We start from the raw sequence: 25,370 nt of genomic DNA on the forward strand, positions 1-25,370 counted from the left end.
ATTTCATTACCTGCCCCCCAAAATGCTTTCTTTTTTATTTAAACCTGGGTCACAGGCGTGGTGAAGCGGTGACCCACCTGGGTGAACTCTCCTGCCAATACAAATAAATTCTTATGTTTGTTCTTTGTAGATGTTTGCTTGTCAACAGCATGGCCCCTCTTCCAAGTGTGCTTTGGCTACTGAACAATTGTTGTTCTAACCTTCAACTTGACCATTTGCTCCTTTCTAAATCATATGGATTCTTTCCGTTTAGGGGGTTAGATAACAGGTACCATTTCCACAGGTGTGAGGTGCTATCTCAATGTAAATTTTACTTGCACTTCTCATCTTCAGAGGGCAGTGTACTGTCCCCAGCACTGGTCTCTTCCAGACACCAATTCTTTTTCATATAGAAACAACACACTGGAATCCTGCTTTTAAATGGCTTCAGCATGCTTCACTTATCAACTGCCCTTTACTGGCTACCACTAGGGCCCACCCGGGGGATTCAGCATTTGATGGTCTGACTTCTTTATAGTTCCTGGACCTGTAAACTTTTATATCCATTCATTTTGATTGGATCATTTTTATTATCCTTTCAGTGATAAAAGCCTATCATCCAAAATGGTCACTGAGCATTTATTTGAAACGCCCAGATCAGTCCTGTGATAAATGTATGTCCTAAATTGTACTGACTATAAGTGAAGAACAACAGTATGAGTTGGGCTTCCACACTGAAATAGAGTCGTGATGTCACTACAGTCCCACAGAGTGCATACAGCCCCATATATGTGGACATAGACATTTAGGAAATAAAATTAAAATACTATGGAAAAGACATTTCTCTAAAGAAGAGATGCACAGACATAAGTATATGTGAATGGCCCACAGATATATGCAGAAATGCTCCAATTCAGTCATCACCAGAGAAATGCAAATAAAAACCACACTGAGATACAACCTCACACCCGTGGAAATGGCCTACATCAACAAAACAGAAGAGGATGTTCAACAGATGTGTTTACAAGGATGTGGAAAGACAGGAACTCTTTTACTCTGCTGTTGGGAGTGCAAACTGGTGCAACCATTACGGAAAACAGTGTGTAGAATACTCAAATATAAATGGAAACGCCTTATGATCCAGCAATTCCATTCCTAGGCATTTAGGCAAAAGAGATAATAAAACTAATTCAAAGGAATATACGTTCCCCCAATGTGCATAGCTGCATTAATCACAATAGCCAAAATACAGAAGCAACCAAAATGCCATTCAATAGATGACTGAATAAAAAAAATGTGAAACATATACTCAATGGACTTCTACTCAGTAATAAAAACGATGGTATTGTGTAATTAGGGATAAAGCCAATGGAACTGGAGAATATTATTATTAGTGAAGTAAGTAATAAGGGTAAAGGCATCCTACTACATCTGCCTTGCAAGAATTACTAAAATTAGTCCCACATGAATAGAAGCAAAGGAATTCCAACTCTGAATGAGGTGACTAATGATCAATGGTTGAACAGAACCAGGAACACAAACAAGAAAAATAAGAAAAAAAGCAAAGACACTGGTAAGGGGAGGATGAAATGGGCAGAGCAAATTGATCAAATGTTGGTGAACTGTAGATAACTTAAAAAAGACAAATTGTCCACACAGCCTCTCCAGTATTTGTTGCTGCTGTCCTTTTTGATGTACACCATTCTTACAGCAGTGAGGTGGTATCTTAGTGTTGCCTTAATTTGCATTTCTCTGACAATCAGTGACCTAGAGCAGTTTTTCATATGTTTGTTAGCCTTTTTGGATCTCCTCTGAGGTGAATGTTTTGTTCATATCCTCTGCCCATTTTTGGATGGGGTCATTTGCTTTTTTAGTGCTAAGTTTGCTGAGCTCTTTATATATTTTGGTGATTAGTTTCTTGTCTGATGTATGATGTATGACATGTGAAGATCTTCTCCCATTCTATGAGGGGTCTGTCTGTTTGTTTAATAGTTTCTTTGGATGTGCAGAAGCTTTTCAATTTGATGTAGTCCCATTGATTTGTTTCTGCTTTAGTCTTCCTTGCAATTGGGTTTGATTCATCAAAGATGTCATTGAGGTGTAGGTGGGAAATTGTTTAACCAATGTTTTCCTCTAAGTATTTGATTGTTTCTGGCCTGACATCCAGGTCTTTGATCCATTTGGAGTTGATTTTTGTTTCTGGTGAGATAAAGTGGTTCAATTTCATTCTTCTACATGTTACAACCCAGTTTTCCCAGCACCATTTATTGAAGAGAGCCTCCTTCTTCCATTTAATCCTTTGGGCCCCCTTATCAAAGATTAGATGTCCATATGTGTGGGGATTTATTTCTGGGATTTCAATTCTGTTCCACTGGTCTGTGTGCCTATTTTTGTTCCAGTACCATGCTGTTTTGATGATGATGGCTTTATAATATAGTTTAAGGTCTGGGAGTGTGATGCCTCCATTTCTGTTACTTTTCCTCAAGATGGTTTTGCAATTCTAGGTGTTTTCAGGCTCCAGATAAATGACTGTAGTGTTTGTTCTATTCTCTTAAAGAAGCTTGGTGGAACTTTGATGGGTATTGCATTAAATTTGTATATGGCTCTGGGGAGAATATTCATTTTGATGATATTTATTCTTCCAATCCATGAGCATGGGATATCTTTCCATTTCTTGGAATCAGTTTCTATTTCCTTGAGTAGCGACTCATAGTTTTCAGTATACAAGTGGGGACAGAGGAAACCTTTTGCATTGCTGGTGGGAATGTAAATTGGTACAGCCTCTGTGGAGAGCAGTCTGGAAAACTCTCAGAAGGCTAGACATGGACCTTCCATATGATCCAGTAATTCCTCTCCTGGGGTTATACCCCAAGGACTCTATAACACCCAACCAAAAAGAGTTGTGTACTCCTATGTTCATAGCAGCACAATTCATAATAGCTAAAACCTGGAAGCAACCCAGGTACCCAACAACAGATGAGTGGCTGAGAAAGCTGTGGAATATATACACAATGGGATATTATGCAGCTATCAATAAAAATGAACCCACATTATCTGACCCATCTTGGACAGAGCTGGAAGGAACTATGTTAAGTGAGATAAGTCAGAAAGATAAAGATGAGTATGGGATGATCCCACTCATCAACAGAAGTTGAGTAAGAAGATCTGAAAGGGAAACTAAAAGCAGGACCTGACCAAATTGTAAGTAGGGCACCAAAGAAAAAACCCTGTGGTGAGGGGTAGACATGCAGCTTCCTAGGCCAGTGTGGTGTGGAAGTGGGTGGGAGGGATGGGTCACAGTCTTTTGGTGGTGGGAATGGTGTGTATGTACACTCCTAGTAAAATGTAGTCATATAAATCACTAGTTAATTAATATGAGAGGGGGAAAATTAATTGTATGTCTCAAAGTTTTTAAAACACAGACTGAGTCTTTTTAATATATAGGCTGTGTATTTGATATGCAGATTCTCTCAAAAGCCTAGACCAAGCAGATCAGAAGCAACCAATAGCACAGCTATATACAAGATACTGGGTACTGTACAGCAAACCCAAACAAAAGGACTTTTCAAAGTTAACCCAATTACCAAATAATGTGATGATGACATTAACTATCCATTGTCTTTTTGAACCCTAAGACAGCAGGAACCTCACATCTCCACTATAGAGCCTCTACTTCCCCCAGTTCTGGAACCTTTGGATAGGGCCCACTTTCCCATATGCCTCTCCCTATCCATATCAAATAATATTGCATCTGCCGATCGCAACCTAATCAACACAACGATTGCCACCTCAACATGCTTCACTTCAGACTGTCCAGAGACTTCCCATGTGGAATGACTACCCTTCAGCTTCATTACTCGGGTGAGACCTTTCCTTTCATAGTATTCTCTACTTCCATACCAGGTGGTTCACTTTCTAACAAAGTTCCAAAACCTAGATATACACTAGTTTCGGTGAGAGAGAGTATATGTTCACACATATCCATAAACTACTGCAAAATATATACCTGAAAGCAGAAGTACACTAGAGTTTGCTGCGAGTACCCCCCTAAAACTTCCTCTCCACTAGTCCAAGTTTTGGGTCCATGATTGCTCAACAATTTGTTTGGCTTTGTACGTTAACTCTCTTTTCAGTCACCAGGTTCCAGATGCCATCAGGATGCCGGCCAGGCTTCCCTGGACTAAAGACCCCACCAATATGTCCTGGAGCTCCGCGTCCCCAGAGACCCACCCTACTAGGGAAAGAGAGAGGCAGACTGGAAATATGGACCAACCAGTCAATGCCCATGTTCAGTGGGGAAGCAATTACAGAAGCCAGACCTTCCACCTTCTGCAACCCACAATGACCCTGGGTCCATGCTCCCAGAGGGATAGAGAATAGGAAAGCTATCAGGGGAGGGGGTGGGATATATGGAGATTGGGTGGTGGGAATTGTGTGGAGTTTTACCCCTCCTATCCTATGGTTTTGTTAATTTATCCTTTCTTAAAAAAATTAAAAAAGACAAATTGTTAATACATTTCTAATAATGACTCATTTTTTGAAATGTTGACTCTTCTGAAAGCTTAGACCTGGGAGAACAGAAGCAACCGTGGCATTACACTGTAAGAAATTTTCATAGTTAACCCAACTGCCAAATAATCTGATAACAGGAATAACTGTCAATTGCCTTCTTAAACCCTAAGACAGCAGGAACTTCCCACATCCTCTACAAAACCCTTATTCCACCCATTCCTGGAATCTCTAGGGTGGGGCTCACTTTCCTGCATGCTTCTCTCAATTCAAACCAAATGATACTGCATGTACTGATCCCAAGCTAATCAATGCAATCAGTACCATTTCGGCATGCTTCACTTCAGACTGTGTCCAGAGATGTCAGACATGGAATGCCAACCCTTCAGCCTCATTACTCCAGTGAGACCTTTCCTTTCTCATAGGATTCTCTAATTCCATTTCAGGGAGTTCACTTCCTAACAAAGTCTCAAAACCTAGATATAGGCCAGGTGTTGTGAGACAGAGCATATGTTCACATGTATCCATAAATCAGGGCAAAATATATACCTGAAAGCAAAAGTGCACAATAGTGGGTCAGTACATGTAGCAAGCAAGTAGAAAGATCTAAAAATACACCATAAAGTTCCTAATGAAATAGTTTCTCTTTAGCCTGAAATACCCTCCTAACCTACTTCCTATTACACTTCCCTCAGCCACTCCAACGCTAACCTTATCAAAGTAAGGACTGTAAAAACTGAATAAGGGCAAGAGATTGGCATATTTTAATGATGGCTCTTTAATCACTATCAGGCCACCCCATCAATTGGGGCCCTTGTTGGGGAGTCCTGAGATTCTCAGACAGACAGGACAGGCCTAGACCTAGAGAAGATTTCCTATTTCTGGGCAGGGGTAGATAGCATAATGGTTATGCAAACTGACTCTTATGCCTGAAGCTCCAAAGTCCCACGTTCAATCCCCTGCACCACCATAAGCCAGATCTGAGCAGTACTCTGGTAATTAAAGAAGGAAAAAAAAAAAAAAGATCCCTCTCTCCATTGTCACTGGTCATCTCCATCAAGAACAACACAAAAGACCCCTTTGAGGGTCCCCATAGGACTTTGCCTTCAAGGTGGATAAACAAGGGTAGAGAATGTTCCATTCTCTGAAGGGAAGCTGGACAATATACTCTATGTTCCACCTGAGGAAGATGGGTCCTGAAATTGGGCAGCTTGGAATGCTATTACTCATGATCACATAATGTGAGCTCACATCTACAAGGATGCAGAGGTCACATAGGCTTCTAAGCTGAATATGGGCCTCAGATCAAGTCAAGGGGGTTTACAGTCAACAGTATTTATATACCTTTCCCATATTTGAGAACTAGTCTCTTCCCTGATCCAGCTTTCTGGTCATCATTTCATGATATCATCTCCCCAGACAATAACTTGGGTTCTGCATATCAGATGTCAGGCTCCCTCAAACAAACAAACAAAAAAACTAGTATAGTCATGGCCCCTTTGAAATATAACTAAAATAGGACTACTAGCTATCTACAAAACAGAGACCCTGAAATATTCATCTGAACTATTCCATTCATGATTAGTCAACAATTTGTTTGGCTTTATATGCTAAATCTTCTTTCAGCCACCAGGTTCCAGATGCTACCATGATGCCAACAGGACTTCCCTGGGCAGAGGACCCCACCAATTTGTTCTGGAGCTCTGCTTCCCCAAATCCCTGCCCCACTAGGGAAAGAGAAAGACAGGCTGGGATTATGGATTGATGTGCCAATGCCCATGTTCAGTGGGGAAGCAATTACAGAAGCCAGACTTTCCACCTTCTGCACCCCATAATGTCCCTTGGTCCATACTCCCAGAGGGACAAAGAATAGAAAAGCTATCAGGGGAGGGAATGGGATATGGAGTTCTGGTGGTGGCACTTAATGTGGAGTTGTACTCTCTTATCCTATGATTTTTGTCAGTGTTTTCTTTTTATAAATAAAAACTAAAAAACAAACAAACAAAAACTCACTATCTTAACTACCACAGAAAGTGAGCTCAGACCTACATGGATGCAGAGGTTGCATAGCCTCCTGTGCTGAATATAGGCCCAGATCAAATCGATGGGGTTTACAGTTAACAATATTTATATACTTTTCCCATACTTGGGAGCTACTCTCTGCCTTGATCCAGCTTTCTAGTTTTATATCCAACTCTGAAACCATCTTCCAGACAACATCTTTAGTCAACCTACATGTTAGCTGTCAGGCTCAGGCAAAAATAGTAATATCACGGGCTCCTTGGAATATACCTAAAATAGATCTACTAGCTTTTTCCAAAATGAGGAATCCAGGTCTCATCTGCTATATTCTTACCTCTAGTTTCCTTATTATTAAACAATTTGTTTTGTTTTGTATCTTAATGATTTCAGCCATCAAGTTACAGAGGCTACCATGATGCCATGACTTCTCTGGGCAGATGACCTCACCAATGTGTCCTAGAGCCTTACCTCTCCAGAGCCCTGTCACAATAAGGAAAGACAGAGACAGGCTGGGAGTATGCATACATTTGACAATTCCCATGTCCAATGGAGAAGCAATTACAAAAGCCAGACCTTCAACCTTCTGCACCCCATAATGATCATGGATCCATGCTCTCAGAGGGATAAAGAACAGGGAAGCTTTCATTGGAGGGGATGGGATATGGAACTCTGGTTGTGGAAATTGTGGGGAATTGTACCCTTCTTATCCTACTGTCTTGTCAATCATTATTAAATCAATCATAAAAAAGAATCACAAAATAGACTATCTTAGATATAGCAATTTAGACACAATACTCATGGTAACACAATAATATTTTTCAAGGCAATTGAACTTGTCTAAAAATTTGTGTGAAACCACAAAAAAAAACCCCACAAATTTCCAAATCATTTCTGAGAAGTAAGGAAAGGATATAAATAGAGGTAGCATGCTCCTCAACTTCAGTTTATATTACAAGACAATAGTAATTAAAACAGTATGGCACTGGTATAAAAATGGACACTTGGAACAATAGAACAGAATCACAAGCCCAAATATGAACCTATATATGTACAGACACATGATATATGACAAGGGAGCAAAAGCCATTCAGTGGGGACATGAAAGTGTCTTCAACAAATTATTTTGGGAAAATTGACAACCATATGTAGATAAATGAAACTAAACCATCACTTAACAACATGCAGAAAAATCAGATCAAATTAATGAAAGACCAAGATATAAGGCCAGAAATTCTAAAATATATCAAAGAAAGTATTATCCATCTTGGCGTCTTCTTGGATTGAGCATGAAGAAATAATTTTAAGTGAGACAGTCAAAATGAGAAAGATGAATACCAGATGAACTCACTTATTGGTAGCAGTTCAGAGATGATGACAGAACAAGAAACCAAAAAGTAAAACTCCCACTGAGTTTGGTATATTGCAACAAAGTAAAAGACTCTGGGGAGAGAAAGAAAATGATCATCACTCGGGTGAGACCTTTCCTTTCATGGTATTCAATAATTCAATTCCAGGAGTTTCACATCCCAACAAAGTCCCAAAACCTAGATATAGGCCAGGTCCCATAAGATAGTGTATATGTTCACATTTCCATAAATTAGGGCAAAATATATGCCTGAAAGCAAAAATACACAATAGTCTGTAGTGAGTCAGTATCAAGCTCATAATGAAAAAGTGTCCACTTATACTTAGATACTTCCTCACCTACATCCTATTACAGTTCTCTCACTCACTCCAAAGATAACCTTATCAAAGCAAGGACTGCAAAAGCTGAATAAGGGCAAGAGACTGGCATGCTTTAACAATGACTCTTTAGTCACTATCAGTCCACTCCATCAGCTGGGGTCCTAGTTGGGGGAGTCCTGAGATTCCCAAACAGACTTGATGGGCCTAGAACTCAAATAAATCCCTCTCTCCACTGTTACTAGTCATTTGTATCAAGAACAATAAAATAGACCACTTTGTGGGACTCCTTGCCCTCAACTTGGATCAAAAATGGCAGAGAATGTTCCATCCTCCAAAGGGAGGATGGACAACATACTCTATGCAACACCTGAGGAAGATGGATTGATACTGGGGCAGCATGGAATGTTCCTTCTCATGACCACAGAATATGAACTCATATCTAGAGGTATGCAGAGGTCACACAGGCTCCTAAGCTAACTATGGCCCTCAGATCACATCAATTCGATGGGGTTACAGTAATATTTATACCCCTTTGCCATATTAAGGAGCTACTCTCTTCCCTGATCCAGCTTTCTGGTCCTTTTCCCAGCCATGACATCATCTCCACAGAAAATAATTAGGATCCACCTGCATATCAGATTTCAGATTCAGGAAAAAAAAAAAAAAACACTAGTATAGCTACAGTCTCTTTGAAATAAAACTAAAATATACCTACTATCTAGCTACAAAATGGGGGACCCTCCCAAAACTTCATCTGCACTATTCCAGCCTTTAGGTCCATGATTGATCAACAATTTGTTTGGCTTTGTATGTTAACTCTCTTTTCAGCCACCAGGTTCCAGATGCTAGCAGGATGTGACCAGACTTCCCTGGACAGACAAACCCACCAATGTGCCTTGGAGCTCTGCTTCCACAGAGCCCTTCCCAACTAGGGAAAGAGAGACACAGGCTGGGAATATGGATCAACCTGTCGACGCCCATGTTCAGTGGGGAAGCAATTACAGAAGCCAGACCTTCTACCATCTGCATCCCACAATGATCTTGGGTCCATACTCCCAGAGGGTTAAAGAATAGGAAAGCTATCAGTGGAGGGGATGGGATATGGAGGTCTGGTGGTGGCAATTGTGAGAAACTGTACCTCTCTTATACTATGGTTTTTGTCAATGTTTCCTTTTTACAAATAAAAATTTTAAAAAAACAAAAACCAAAAACAAACAAAAAGAAAAAGATCCTGGAGGATGGGCTTTGAGATTTTAACTGCAGTCTTTGTTTGCATTTCTCTGACAGTCAGTGACTAGAGCATATGTTCATATTTTAGATGGCCTTTTGGATCTCCTTTGATGAATATTCTGTTCACATCCTCTCTCTATTTTTAAATGGGGTCATTTTTTTGTTTTTGTTTTTGCTGAGTTTGGTGAGCTCTTTATATGTTTTGTTTATTAGCCTCTTGCCTAATGTTTGGCATGCAAAGATGTTCACCTATTCTGTAAGGGGTCTCTGTTTGGATGGTGGTTTCTTCTTCTTCTTTTTTTTATATTTATTTTCCCTTTTGTTGCCCTTTTTATTATTGTTGTTGTAGTTATTATTGATGTTGTAGTTGTTAGACAGGATGGAGAGAGGAGGGGAAGACAGAGAGGGGGAGAGAAAGACAGACACCTGCAGACCTGCTTCACCACCTGTGAAGCGACTCCCAAGCAGGTGGAGAGCCGGGGGCTCAAACCTGGATTCTTACCCTGGTCCTTGCGCCACATGCACTTAACCCACTGCGTTATCACCCAACTTTCAGTGGTCTCTTCTTTATTTGATATAGTCCCACTGGTTTATTTTTGTTTTAGTCTTCCTTGCAATTGGATTTGTATCACTGAAGATGTCTATAAAATTTAGATGGAAAAGAGTGCTGCCACTATTTTCCTCTGAGCATTTCATGGTTTCTGGTCTAATATCCAAGTCCTTGATCCACTTGAAATTTACTTTTGTGTTTGGTGAAATATAGTGGTTCAGTTGGCTCAAAACTTTTCAGAAACTTCTGCATGTTTCAACCCAATTTTTCCAACACCATTTGTTGAATAGACTCTCCTTTCCCCCTTTAATAATCTGGGGACCTTTGTCAAAGATTAGATGTCTATAGGTGTGGGAGCTTACATCTGGGATCTCAGTTCTATTCCACTGGTCAGTGTATCTATTTTTTTTCCACTATTAGGTAGTTTTAATTACAATAGCCCTATACTACAATTTGAGATCTGTGTGATGCCTCCCGAGAACTAAAGAACTGCTATTATGTTCTACCTGAGTTGCTGGCTACCAAATACTCTTATGTAAGGCTTAAACTTGTCAACAATAATAAGAGAATAGAAAACAAAGTTACATGTTAATTTGCACATTAATGATAGGAAGGCCTACTATGTTCCAAGCCTTTAGGCACACTGTTTCAATGTTCGGAATAATCTTGTTGATAATGTTATGCCAATTTTAAAGTTACCCAGTATGATAGAGCTATAGAGAATCTACAATTTCATGTTTTTAATCCAAAATGTGCTTGTTTCTTTACCATAAAGCTTACTTTCTTCCACCTGTTTAATGCATTTTTTGAGGTCCTTCAGTTAGATGGTCAGTAAGGTGTTTTGCTGTAAAAGGAAGACTGCTAGGACACTATGTCTCTGTAGGGTCATGATTAACTGGAACTACCTTCATCATAACCCAAAGTAATGGCCATATAAAATTATTATTATGTGGAGAGTAATGTGATCACTCAACACAGCACTTTTTTTTGTTACAGGGTATATTTTACCAATTCATTAGCTTCTGTAGAATATGCTTGCTGATTCATAAATTCATCTTCCCAGAGTTGTAGAGCTTTGAGAGATCTATGAGAGCCCCATAAGAAAGTTTCACTTCTCCCTATAAAGTAGCCTTGATTATGTCCAGAAATTACAATGTTTGATAACTCTTAAAAGTAAGAATTATAAAGTGTCACCTACAGAATTCCTGAGCAAAAGCATTTCTGTCACCTGCCATCAGCTTCTAAGAGTTTCAATGTATTCCCATAAAAGAATGCTTCCCATACTGTTTATCGATAATACTTTGCTTATGTGTCTTACCATGAAAGAGCTATACCCATTAGCAGGCACTAAGTTACTTATAATATCCCAGATCCTAGTCCGTGTCTGACTCACAGTGGACATTCATTGAACATGTGTAGAATAAAAGTGTGAATGAGAGGATAAGTAAATTAATTCAGGTAATCAGTCTTACATAAGCAACTCCAACATGCTGCACAACTGGTCTGGCAATGTGGTACCTGATGAGTTACAAAATTTTGAGTTTCTACCTATTTACATATATAAGCCTCTATCATTGATCCACTTCCCTGATCTACTGTCCCTTTAAACTCTACATAAATATTTTTTAATGGTGCACATATTCTATAGATAAGATACTGCCCCAACCCAGAGGAGAAGTAAAAACAACAAAGCATATCTCCTCTACCCATGTTATTTCAGTTACCTCTATTACTGAAGCTTAAAGCATGCATTATAGTGGAGTAGATAAAGTGTAATTAAATAAGTAACAAATCATAATTAAAAAATAACAGGGTTTTATTCTAATATTCACTATATCAAACCAAAAATGTATTCAGACAAACTCAAACTGGGCACAGAATTTCACTAAAAGGAATTCTGAAGAAGCATAAATTTTGGTCCAAAGAAAAAAGGATCAAGATTAAAAGATTGAGGTGGTTGGGCAGTGGTGCACATAGTTAAGTGCACATATAACCAAGTGCAAGAACAGGGTTCAGGCTCCCCTCTCCACCTGAAGGTTGTTTGTAGGTGTCTTTCTCTCCCTACCTCCCAATCCTCTCTCAATTTCTCTGTCCTATCTAAGAACAACAACAAATTAAAAAGAAAAAAAGGAAAAAAAAATGACAGCCAGAAGCAGTAGATTATAGTGCCAGCACCAAGCCCCAGAAATAATCCTGGTGGCAATAAAATAAAATTAAATTAATTTAAAAAAGATTAAAAGGGGTGGAGGTATAGCATAATGGTTATGCAAAGAGACTTTCATGCCTGAGGCTCTCAAATCCCAGGTTCAATCCCCCACACTGCCATAAGCCAGAGCTGAGTAGTGCTCTGGTTAAAAATATAAAATAAAAAAAAATTTTTTAAAAGATTAAAAGGTTGAAACAAAGAAGAGTCCAATGCCCCTGGGCCCCTGGGCCCCATTAGAAGCTTCACAAGTGGTAAAGGAGTGATGTAGTGTCTTCTTCCTCTGTTACCTCTCCCCTCTCATTTTCTCTCTTTCCTAGCAAATAATAAAAAAAAAGAAACATTAAAAGGAAGAAATAATAAAAAGTGGGAGTAGAATGCATAATGGTTATGCCTGAGGCTCTGAAGTCCCAGGTTCAATTCCCTGTACCACCATAAGTCATAGCAGATCAGTGCTCTGGTAAAAATAATAATAATAAAAGCATAGAGAAAATTCATGCTTTTATAAAAGAATTGCTGACATAAATCAATAACAATAAAATAGAATGTCAAATATAAAACTGAAAATAAAATGCACAATAATGACAACAAGAAGTATTAACAAACACCTCTGGAAAGTAGCAAGTTAAGTATGATTTACTAGATTCATTTCCTCCAAAGTGAGAAGGTAAGCTACCAGGAACTAGAACTAGTGGTCAAAAACACTGAAAGATTAGGCACATGGAGGAGTGGAAATGTTGAGAAATGCTGTCCAAAGGACACTCTGAAAGTCATCTAATTCAACATCTTCATATTATACATGGAAATATGGGGTGGAGGAATAGTTGTGAGGCATCTTAGCTTCCCTTACTGGAGAGGTTTAGCCCAAAGGGAGATGATGTGTAGTCATGTGTTCTTATCTCCTATTTCACCAAACGTTGCTAAGGAGATTCTAGGTCATGAGCCCTAAAGTCACTTTGACAGCATCATTTCAATCACGACATTTTTTCCCAACACTTTGAGAGTTTAAATCCAAGATTGAACTTTTTAAAGCACAGACTGAGTCTTTTTAATGCATAGGCTGAGTCTTTGATATGTTGACTTATCTTAAAAGCTTAGACCAGGGAGAACAGAAGCAATTGGTGGCATAGCTATATACAAATAATGTAAAAGGACATAAATTATGGTGATGTTGTATATGATACAGCAAATTCAAACAAAGGGATATTTCAAAGTTAACCCAATTGCCAAATAATGTGATTATAGCAGTAAATATCTAGTGTCTTCTTAAACCTTAAGACAGCAGGAACCTCCCACTTCCCCTATAGAGCCTATATTCCTCCAGTCCTGGAACCTCTAGGGTGGGGCTCACTTTCCTGCATGCTTCTCTCAATTCATACGAAATGATATTGCATCTGCCAATCCCACCCTAATCAACGCAAGGAGTACCACCTCAGCATACTTCACTTCAGACTGTGTCCAGAGACCTCAGGCAGGAATGTCAACACTTCACCCTCATTACTCAGGTGAGACCTTTCCTTTCATAGGATTCTCTAATTCCATTCCAGGTGGTCCACTTCCTAACAAAGTCTGAAAACCTAGATATAGGCCAGGTCCTGTGAGATAGAGCATATGTTCACATGTATCCATAAATTAGGGCAAAATATATACCTGAAAGCAAAAGTACACAATAATCTGCAGTGAGTCAGTATGAAGTTCATAACGAAATAGTGTCTACTTAGACTTAGATACTCTCCTCACCTACTTCCTATTAAAGTTATCTTACTTACTCCACAGCTAACCTTATCAAAGTAAGGACTGCAAAAGCTGAATAAAGGAAGAGACTGGCATGCTTTAACAATGACTCTTTAGTCACTATCAGGCCACTCCATCAGCTTGGGGCCCTATCTGGGGAGTCCTGAGATTCCCAAACAGGCATGATGGGCCTAGACCTCAAATAAATCCCTATCTCCATTGTTACCAGTCATCTCTATCAGGAACAACAAAATGAACCCCTTTGTGGGCACCCATAGGACCTTGCCCTCAACTTGGATCAACAACAGTAGAGAATGTTCCATCCTCTGAAGGAAGGATGGACAACATACTCTGTGTTACACCTGAGGAAGATGGATCAATATTGGGGTAGCTTGGAATGTTCCTACTCATGACCACAGAATGTGAGCTCAGATTTATAGGGATTAAGAGGTCACATAGTCTCCTAAAATGAATATGGGCTCCAGATCAGATAAAATTGATGGGGTTTACAGTCAACAATATTTATACCTCTCTTTCCCATATTAAGGAGACTCTCTTTCCTTATCCAGCTTTCTGGTCCTTTTTTGATCCATGACATCATCTCCATATACAATAACTGGATCCACCTGCATTATCAGATTTCAGGCTCAGGGGGAAAAAAGGAAAAAAAAAAAACTAGTATAGCCACAGGCCCTTTGGAATATAACTAAAACATGCCTACTAGCTATCTATAAAATGGATGACCCCCCAACTCTTCATCTGCACTATTCCAGCCTTTAGGTTCATGACTGGTCAACAATTTGTTTGGCTTTGTATGTTAACTCTCTTGTCAACCACCAGGTCCCAAATGCTAGCATGATGCCGATCAGACTTCCCTGGAGACACAATCCCACCAGTGTGTCCTGGAGCTCCACTTCCCCAGAGCCCCACCACACTAGCGAAAGAGAGAGACAGGATGGGAGTATCAATTGACCTGTCAATGCCCATGTTCATCAAGGAAGCAATTACAGAAGCCGGATGTTACACTTTCTGCATCCCACAATGACCTTGGGTCCATACTCCCAGAGGGTTAAAAAATAGTAAAGCTATCAGGGAAGTGGATGGGATACAGATTCCTGGTGGTGGGAATTATGTGTAGTTGTACCCTCTTATGCTATAGTTTAATAAATGTTTCCTTTTTATAAGTTAAAAAAAAAAGAAAAAATTCCAAGATTGATACTCTGAATCTTCTTTCTTTCTTCTAGATTTCAGCTTTCATTTGTAGAAGTTAAATGTACAAATTCCTGATAAAGCCTTGGCGTTCAAGGTTGATTGTTTTACTTTCTTATTTTACATTTTCTGAGTTTTTAAATGGCATGACTTTTCAATTCCTGCTTTTACTGGTATCCCCTAAAATGGCCTCAGCTGCCCAAACAATATCACCTCTGTACCAGCAGCAGTTCTGCATATTACACTTGAATTAAAGATGGAACCTTATCCCATCACTGAGTCAAGTTTTCTAATATTTTTAAAAGAATATTTAACACTAAACAGTCATATCTGAAGAACTGAGTCCTTTTCCTTTAGAATAAATACACTGAGAATTTTCTTAACCTTTAAAACATGTCAAGGGCATAAATCAAAATACACCAAATTGCTTCCAGGCGAAAAGGACGTTTCTTTAACACAAATGTCTTGGTAATTCTGTAGGCAAGAGGTCATTTTCTTCAGAAATGTTCAGAATGGGTATATTTCCTTTAAAGTGGTTTACAAGAAAAAAAAAACTTACATTCCATGCTGGGTGACTGACAATTCAAGGTCTGAGAAAAAAAAACAAAATAAAAATGAATCCAGGAAAAGGTTATTTTAGAGCTTTTCAACATGGGTTGTAGAAACTCAAAAAATAAAAGTAGCAATGCACTGCCAGAAGCACATAGAGCAGTAAACATTGCCTTGTTCCTAGAAAATGCATGGTTCCCTACTACAGAGCATTTCTCTTTAAGCTATCAAAAGACAAAATGGTATAAAGTGAAGATACAATTAGCATTAATAGGTATGGTAAATATTTTGAAAATTCTTTGGTTCCCAAAATAACAGTAGCAAATATCATATAAAGCCCAAAATAGCACGAATGTAGAGAAGGCAGAGATGATCTGATTCAAACCCAGTCTACACAAACTATTTCACAGGAAGGAACCTGGCAGCACCAGTTGGACACCTTCTGGATGTACACTGATTCTGAGCAGTTGCTACAAAAGAAAAATTTGCACTTTTTATATCATAAAGGTGTAAATCTCCTTTAATTATCAAAAACAGGCACTGATGTAGATCTTCATTAAATTAAAAAAAGTACCTTCCCCCAAAAAAGGAATATAGTTCTTCAAAATAGGTAATGTAGTTCTTCAAGGAGTGATTTTTCAAAGAAGCAAGGCATATCTTTAGTTAGATACTCATTTGTCTCCTGAAAATGTAGATGCTTTTTACAGCAGCTCTTGAAGACTGTCTCTCTTTATATTCACACTGGATAGGTCTCCAGTTTAGTACAACTAGCTCTTCTTAATATACATTCTTTAAAATAATAGTAGTTCCAGACAAAAAGAGGTAACTGCACACTAAGTTATTGACCTTAACAAGAAGATAAGAGAATTGAAAGATGAAAAGATTTGCCCCAGGTCACATTCACAGTCAACTTAGGTCACCAAGCTAGAACTTGGATTTCTCAAGACTCACTTCTACTCTTCACCATTGGGCCACCACTAATATATATTTATCTCCACACAACAACAAAAACTTCCTGTTTTTGATATGCAATATACTGTGCTTTATTATCTCCTGGCTTTTTCTCTTTTTGAAATTTTTAAAATATTATTTTTATTTTTATTTATTTATTGGATAGAGACCGTCAGAAGTTGAGAGGGATAGGGAAGATAAAGAGGAAGAGAGACAGAGAAACACCTGCAGCCCTGCTTCACCACTTGCAAAGCTTCCCTCCTGAAGGTGGGGGCTGACTAGGGACTTGAACCCGGGTCTTTGTGCATTGTAACATGTGCGCTCAACCAGTTGTGTTACCACCTGCCCCCCTTTTAAATTTCTATGTTTTATTTACTTATTTATTATTGGATAGAGACAGAGAGAAATTGAGAGAGATGGCTGAGACAGAGAGGGAGAGAGACAAGGAGATACCTGAGGCCCTGCTTCACCACTTGTGAAGCTTTCCCCCTGCAGGTGGGAACCAGGGGCTTGAATATTAACAAAACCATAGGGTAGGAGGGGTACAACTCCACACAATTCCCACCACCCAATCTCCATATCCCACCCCCTCCCCTGATAGCTTTCCCATTCTCTATCCCTCTGGAAGCATGGACCCAGGGTCATTGAGGGTTGCAGAAGGTAGAAGGTCTGGCTTCTGTAATTGCTTCCCCACTGAACATGGGCGTTGACTGGTCGGTCCATACTCCCAGTCTGCCTCTCACTTTCCCTAGTAGAGTGTGTCTCTGGGGAAGCTGAGCTCCAGGATACATTGGTGGGGTCTTCAATCCAGGGAAGCCTGGCCGGCATCCTGATGGCATCTGGAACCTAGTGACTGAAAAGAGAGTTAACATACGAAGCCAAACAAATTGTTGAGCAATCATGGACCCAAAGCTTGGAATAGTGGAGAGGAAGTCTTAGGGAGGTACTCACTGCAAACTCTAGTGTACTTCTGCTTTCAGGCATATATTTTGCAGTAGTTTATGGATGCGTGTGAAGATATGCTCTCTCTCAAAGAAACTAGTGTATATCTAGGTTTTGGGACTTTGTTAGAAAGTGAACCACCTGAGATGAAATTAGAGTATACTATGAAAGAAAAGGTCTCACCTGAGTAATGAAGCTGAAGGGTTGTCATTCCACATGTAAAGTCTCTGGACACAGTCTGAAGTGAAGCATGTTGAGGTGGCAATCGTTGCGTTGGTTAGGTTGTGATCGGCGGATGCAATATTATTTGATATGGATTGGGAGAGGCATACGGGAGAGTGGGCTCCAGGACTGGGGGAAATAGGGGCTCTATAGTGGAGATGTGAGGTTCCTGCTGTCTTAGGGTTCAAAAAGACAATTGATAGTTAATGTTATCATCACATTATTTGGTAATTGGGTTAACTTTGAAAAGTCCTTTTATTAGGGTTTGCTGTACAGTACCCAGTATCTTGTATATAGCTGTGCTATTGGATGCTTCTGATCTACTTGGTCTAGGCTTTTGAGAGAGTCTGCATATCAAATACACAGCCTATATATCAAAAAGATTCAGTTTGTGTTTTGAAAAACTTTGAGACATACAATTGATTTTCCCCCTCTCGTATTACTTAACTACTGATTTATATGTCTACATTTTGCTAGGAATGTACATAAACACCATTCCCACCACCAAAAGACTGTGACCCATCCCTCCCACCCACTCCCACCCCCCACTGGCCCAGGAATCTGCATGTCTACCCCTCACCACAGGGTTTTTACTTTGGTGCCCTACTTACAATTTGGTCAGGTCCTGCTTTTAGTTTCCCTTTCAGATCTTCTTCCTCAACTTCTGTTGATGAGTGGGATCATCCCATACTCATCTTTATCTTTCTGACTTAGCTGAACCTGGATTCTTGCACAATGTTATATGTGCCCTTAACTAGGTGTTCCACCACCTGGCTCCTTTTTCAAATTATTTTTTTTATTTTAAATAAGTTTACTGGATAGATACTGCCAAAAATTGTGAGGGTAGGTAGAGGTAGAGAGAAAGAGAGACAGAGAGACACCTGCAGCCCCGCTTCACTCCTCACAAAGCTTTCCCCCTCCATGTGGGGCCATGGACTCGAACCTGGGCCCTTGAACATTGTAACATATGTGCTCAACCAGGTGTGCCACCACCTGGCTCCCTTTATGCTCATTTAGGAAAATGTTTAGGCCCGACAGAAGCCTAAACATGGTAGAGTTACCTGAGGAGGGACCTGGGTTCAAGTACTTAGTCGCCACCCCAAGGAAGTATATTTTCACAAGCTGTGTAGCATTACTGTAGAAGTCTCTCTTTCTGGAGAGAGGCTCGGTGTATGGATCAAATTGCCAATGTCCATGTTCGGTGGGGAATTAATTACAGAAGCCAGACCTTCCAGCTTCTGCATCCCATAATGACCCTGGGTCCATACTCCCAGAGGGATAAAGAACAGAAAAGTTATCAGGGGAGGGGAGGGGATATGGCGTTCTGGTGGTGGAAACTGTGTGGAATTGTGCCCCTCTCATCCTATGGTCTTGCCAATATTTTCATTTTATAAATAACTACAAAATAACAATAAAAAAGAAGTCTGTTTTCCCCTCTTTCTCCCCTTTCTCTTTCTATCAGGAAAAAGAAAGAAAAAAGAGGCAAAATAGCTACTGGAAGTGGACAGTGCAGATACCAATCCCCAGTGGTAACTCTGGTGGGAAAGAGAATAGAGAGGAAAGAAAAATAAAAGGGTTAATAATTGTTGTTAATATTTTTTTCTATTTTATTTGACAGGACAGAGAGAAATTGAGAAGGGAGGGTAGAGAGAAAGACATCTGCAGACCTGCTTCACCTCTCATGAGGTAAGGAGCAGGGGGGCTCAAATATGAGAAAAGTATATAAATATTGTTAACTCTTTTTCCCATATTCCCATACTCTCTGCCCTGATCCAGCTTTCTAGTCCTATTTCCAAGTTTGACACCATCTCCCAACAATACCTTTAGACCACCGCCTATTAGCTGTAGGGCTCAGGCAAAAATTAGTAAGTCATGGCTCCCTGAAATATACCTAAAATGGAAACCCCAAATTTCATCTGCTATATTTTTACATTTAGGTTCCTGACTATTAAACAATTTGTTCTGCTTTATATCTTAATTGTTTTCAGACACCAAGTTGCAGCTGCTACCATGACACCAACCTGAAATCCAGAGTATATTTGTGAGGCAAACGACCTCACGAATATACTCTGTAACCCCACTTTCTCAGACCCCTAACCTACTGGGTAAAGACAGAAACAAGCTGGGAGTATGGATCCACCTGTCAACAACCATGTTCAGCAAAGAAGCAATTACAGATGCCAGATCTTCCACCTTCAGCACCCCATAATGATCCTGGGTCTATACTCTCAGAGGGATAAAGAATAGGGGAACTCTATTGTTGAGAATTGTATAGAACTGTACCACTCTTATCCTACAATATTATCAATCATTATTAAATTAACAAAATAAGTAAGAGACAATCTAAATGTGAGATTAAACTGATTAAATGATATGTTTAAGTTAGAACAATAGATTCCACATGGTACTGCTGGGGAGATTACTTTGAGCAGTTGGAAGTGAAAATCACTCAAAAATTGTTCTGTACAGTGATATATTTGTGGCTTTGGACTCTCGTGAAGAATTTCTAGTTAATTTAGTAACACTTTTACTGGAACCCGTTTTCAGGTGGGAAAAGAAACCATTTTTATCTAGTGTTCCACATCGAGCTATCACATTTCAAACACTAGTATAAATCTAGACGTTTTTAAATTGCATCTAAACTCAAGTGAAAAAAAATACTTTTTAAGATATATTTTATCTCCTTCTACATACCTCATTAACTAAAGCAAGAGGTATCAGACATTAAATTAGTTAGGTAATTGTTTTCACTTTCTACTTAAGTTGACTCTAGATATGTCCTAAATGTAGTTAAATGGATTGTGCAGATAGCATAATAGTCTAATACTTGTGTGTCTCCTAAAAAATGATATCTTAAAAAAATTTGGTTACCTTAGAAACATTCAGACATATTCTTAACTTATGGAAGGAACTGAGATTCTGTAAAAGGAATCCTTACTGGCAGATACACAGTTCACTTGCATAGTGCATCTATTTACCATTCAAGTAACGCAGGTTTGAGTCCAGTCCCCAACACACTGAAGAAAGGTTTAATGTTATGACTTCTTCCCCATCCCTCATCCCTCTCTGCCCTTTTTCTTGCTCTCTGTATATGAAGGAAGGAGGAGGGGATGGGAAACAGAACAGAACAGAACCTTGTAACAGCACATCAGTAACTCTGTTCCACTTCTGACTTTTAGCTGTATGCTGGTATTAACCTGTTTTCACTACTTTATGACACAGTAGCAAGAAATCACCAAATCTCAATGAGTTTAAAACAAAGGGTTATCTATTGCTTGCACTTTTAGATAAGCTGGGAACTGATTATAGATCTGTTCTAGATCTTTTTTATCCTGAGACATGGGCTTACAGAGCAGTCTCTCTAAAGTGTTGTTCTTGAGGCGAGAGGAAATAAAAGAGCAATATTATTCTATTTGCCCAAGTTTGAACCCATAAAAATCATACTGAGTCTTGAAAATCCAGACTATTTGAAACCATAGTAGGAATTCATCTGACCATAGAACCCTCTTAAAACACAGGGCCAGGCAGTGGTGCATCAGGTAGAGTACACACATTAGAACCCGAGCTCCAGCATTCCTTTCCCACCTGCAGGATAAAGCTTCAGAAGCAATGGGACTGTGCTGCAGGGATCTCTCCTCTCTATCTCTCTACTCCAGTCTCTCATCCTTTTCTCTTTCACCTGCTATTAAAAAAGAAAAAAAATGGCCAAAGGAGTGGTGGTGATGTTGTGCAGAAAGAAGACAGTCATAATGTAATCCTGGTGGCAAGCAAAAGAAACAAACAAAAACCAAGTGGTGGGCAGGGGTCAATAGCATAATGGTTATGCAAAGAGACTCTCATGCTTGAGGCTCTGGAGTCCCAGTTTCAATCCCCTGCCACCATGAACCAGAGCTGCTCAGTATTCAGGAAAAAACAACAATAACAACAATAACAACAACAAAATAGTAGGCATTTTACCCATTGAATTCTGCTCAACTACAAAGAGCTACATTATTGATTACATTCCAGTCATCATTCTCTTCATAGACTTAAGTATATACAGGCATAAGTATATACAGTTTATGTGAGAGAACAAATCTTTAACCTCTTTTTCAGAAATAATTTTATCCAAATGAAAATATTGATTAGACAAAATGTGAGACCCATGCCCTCAGACTTGATTTGTTTCTATCTCTAAGTTTTAATTGAGTCTTACTGCTAAAAGCATTTTCAGTATCATCCTTTAGTAGCTGATTATGAAAAAGTTCTCTATTTAAACACTGATGAACATATAAAATTGGGGGTATTATATAGCAATAATTATCATATAAGAAACTTCATGGTGATATAAATTAGAAACCACATTTAATGCATTATTTTATTTCTTTCATAATTTAATTAATACATGATCTTAACAGCACTCATAAATGTACAAAATATGGGGGCCACACTCAGGATAGATAGAAACAGGATGAGAATCTAGATCCACCTGCCAGTACCCGCATCCAGCAGAGAAGAACTCCTACCTTCTGCTCCCCCCCAAAAAAAACCTTGATCCATGCTTCCAGTGGGGGAGAAGTGACAGTTGGAAGAAGCTAAGGGGGGTCTGACCTCCAGTTCCATAAGCACCTGGAGAGAGAGGAGGAAAAGGAGAGGGACTTAGGGAGGTAGTAATGTTGTCATGCGTGGCATGGAGGGGAAGAGAGGATTCTGGAAGAAACGGGACAATTGTGTATAAATGTGGACATACAGTTGTAAAGATGATGGTTTGTCTACAACCTTAGGGGAACTCTGGTGGATTACAGTGGGGAGAGTGAAGATTCAGAACTCTGGTGGTGGGAATGGAATGGTGTGAAATTATGGTGGTGCTCATGTGGAGTGGCTCCAACTAGGGGGTAAACCTCCGACCCTCCCTCGTCAATTCTAGGGAATGTGAGACTCAGAAAGGAGGCATCGGGGAATATTCTGGTATGAACATTCATTTATTTGGAGATGCGTACAAGCTTATATAGAGAGTTAAACAAAGAACATTTTTCACATGTCAGAAATTACATATTTCTTAAAGTTCAGCTTGCCCCTATGGTAGAGGGCTGGTATGACAAGAATTGATGAGATACATAAAGGTCAAAATGATTAGTCTCCATGATGCAGGTAAGTTAATTATCCAAAGGCATTTGAGAGAAGCATAGGGGTTAAACCAGTAAGGAGAGGTAGAGAAGATGAAAAACAAAGCTTGATGTAAATCACAGATATCAAAGAATACAAGAAAGTAGAATTTGGGGGTTTTCACTGCCTGGTGTTGGGGAGGTGTATGGTAGAGTGTGTTCTCCTTCATGATCAAAAGGTGAAGTGGATGTGTGAACTTTGAGTGAACCCTAAAGCAGGAAGCCATCTGGCCTGCTGCTAGCAGGAGAAACTAAGTGTGAGAGGCTTGTAGGCTTTCTGTGAGCTTGAGAGACTAACAAGGAGAAACTGAATATGGGAGACTTTTCCCTCTTGGCTCATCTCTATAAGGAGAGAGGCTAACAAGTGGGTTGTCTTTCCAGACCTCCATCCAAAGATGGGAGAGCTCCTCTAAGCTCTACCAAGCTTTCACATAGTCCCACAAAATTATACCCCTGCTGACATGTAATTTTGTAAACTAATATGAAATCACTAATAAAATTAAAATAATAAAATAAAGTCATTTATGTGAAAAAATATGGGGGTCAGGCAGTGGTGCACCCAGTTAAGCTTACATAGTACTATGTGCAAGAACCTGGGTTCAAGCCCCTGCTCCCTACCTTTACCAGAGATGCTTCACAAACAGTGAAACAGGTCTGCAGATGTCTATTTTTCTCTATCCCTCTCTATCTCCACTTCCCCTTTGAATTTTTCTCTGTCCTATCCAAAAATAAATAAATAAATAAATAAAGGCCACCAGGAGCATATGAGACTCTTATTCAGGCACCAAGCCCCAGTGATAACCCTGGAGGCAAAAAATAAAAATAAATAAAAGGAAAAAGAAAAATAAGAAATATACAAAATATACTTTATACTTTTTTAAAAATATATTTGCAATTTAATATTGAGTTACAAAATGATAACAGGGGTATAGTTCCACACTGTTCTCACTGCCAGAGCAATTTATACTTTCTACCGAATATGATTGATGAGAATGTAGATTAAGAAGATATGTCATTAACTCCACAGATTCATAAAGAACAGTAGCATACATTTTAGGAACTGCAAATCTAATTAATAGTTATTCTCTACGCAAGAACAAGTCATGCATTAATATTACATTGCTTTGTGGTAGAGCCTGCTCCTACGTTATGACTCATAGACTAGTTTTCTTTGTACTCAACAGAGTCACACTGTGCTGTGTCAAAAATAAATTTATAATTATTATCAAGTATTATTCTAAGACATATTGAAATGTTCAAGTGTTAATCAATCTGACATTCAATAACCTAGTTTTCACAAAGTTCAACCTAAGAATAAAGCCGTTTCTCCCTTGTATTTTAAAACTCAGATTTTATTTCCCCAAGAGGCATGTGTTACACACATGAGAAATATTATACATGATTTTGGTAATTAATTTTATCGTGATTAAATAGCATAGATTTATATTAGTGTACTGGGATATACTGCTGACATGGAAGCATAAAGGGAATAAGTGCTATGGATGGTCATTTATTTCATTGTCCCTCTGAATGAAATTTTTTATTGTAATTTCTTACCTACAATAAACACTGAATTAGGTATTTTTTTGCACATAGTACAGCTATTTAGTAGTCTGGAACCAGCAGTTCGACAACCTTATAATTCAGACATTGTTGATACCATCAAAAGAATGTACTAGACATTCACACAGATGAACCTCCTATTATGTTTTTGTAAAAAATTTACAGTAAATTTATATATAAAAGTATATCTCATTTTGTTGTACTCTGAGTTATTGTGCTTCACAGATTTTGTGTTGTTAATAGTTCAGGTTTTTGGCAACTCTACTGCCAAGAATGTCTATCAGCAAGAGAAACAAGTCCAGTGGCACCACTTCTTTTCAACACCTGATCACTTGATATCCATGTTACATTTAATTACACATGCATATTGTTCTTCAACATAATGCTTCTGCATGCGCACGCGCACGCGCACACACACACACTATGTGTATGATACTTATTGTATGTACTGGGAAACTAAATTATATGTGACTTGCTTTTGACCAAAATTTACATATTCTAGTGGTCAGGTATACATAAATTATAAATTTGCCTCTATTTTATTTAAATAATTGAAATATTTTACATAATATTAGCTTTCAGAAATATATATTCCCACTATCCCAGTGATGTCCTTGGTTTTCTTAACTATTTCTTTCTCTAAGAGTTAATCACTATTGACTTCTCCCACCATAGATTAACTCTACCTCTTTTAGAACCTTATATAAATGCACATTCACTACAAGCTCTTTCATAGTTGGGTTCTTTGTTTTACATGATAACAGAGATTTATCTGTGCTATTATTTGTAGTAATTGTTTATTTTCCTATTATATAAACACAGCATAAATTTCCATTCTGCCCCTGTCCCCAGAGTTCTTTACTTCAGTGAAATACAC

At 38.9% G+C, this 25,370-nt stretch overlaps 1 long non-coding RNA gene across 1 annotated transcript in view; it reads right to left on the minus strand.

Moving 5' to 3' along the window:
* Positions 1–17,165: 17,165 nt before the first annotated feature.
* LOC132534330 (uncharacterized) overlaps positions 17,166–25,370 on the minus strand; it is a 325,111-nt gene continuing 316,906 nt past the window's right edge. Inside the window, exon 3 of the long non-coding RNA XR_009546058.1 lies at positions 17,166–17,475. This is a non-coding gene — a long non-coding RNA (uncharacterized LOC132534330). The remainder of the gene's footprint in view (positions 17,476–25,370) is intronic.

This window comes from Erinaceus europaeus, chromosome 18, assembly GCF_950295315.1.
Source record: "Erinaceus europaeus chromosome 18, mEriEur2.1, whole genome shotgun sequence".
Taxonomy (NCBI): Eukaryota; Metazoa; Chordata; class Mammalia; order Eulipotyphla; family Erinaceidae; genus Erinaceus; species Erinaceus europaeus.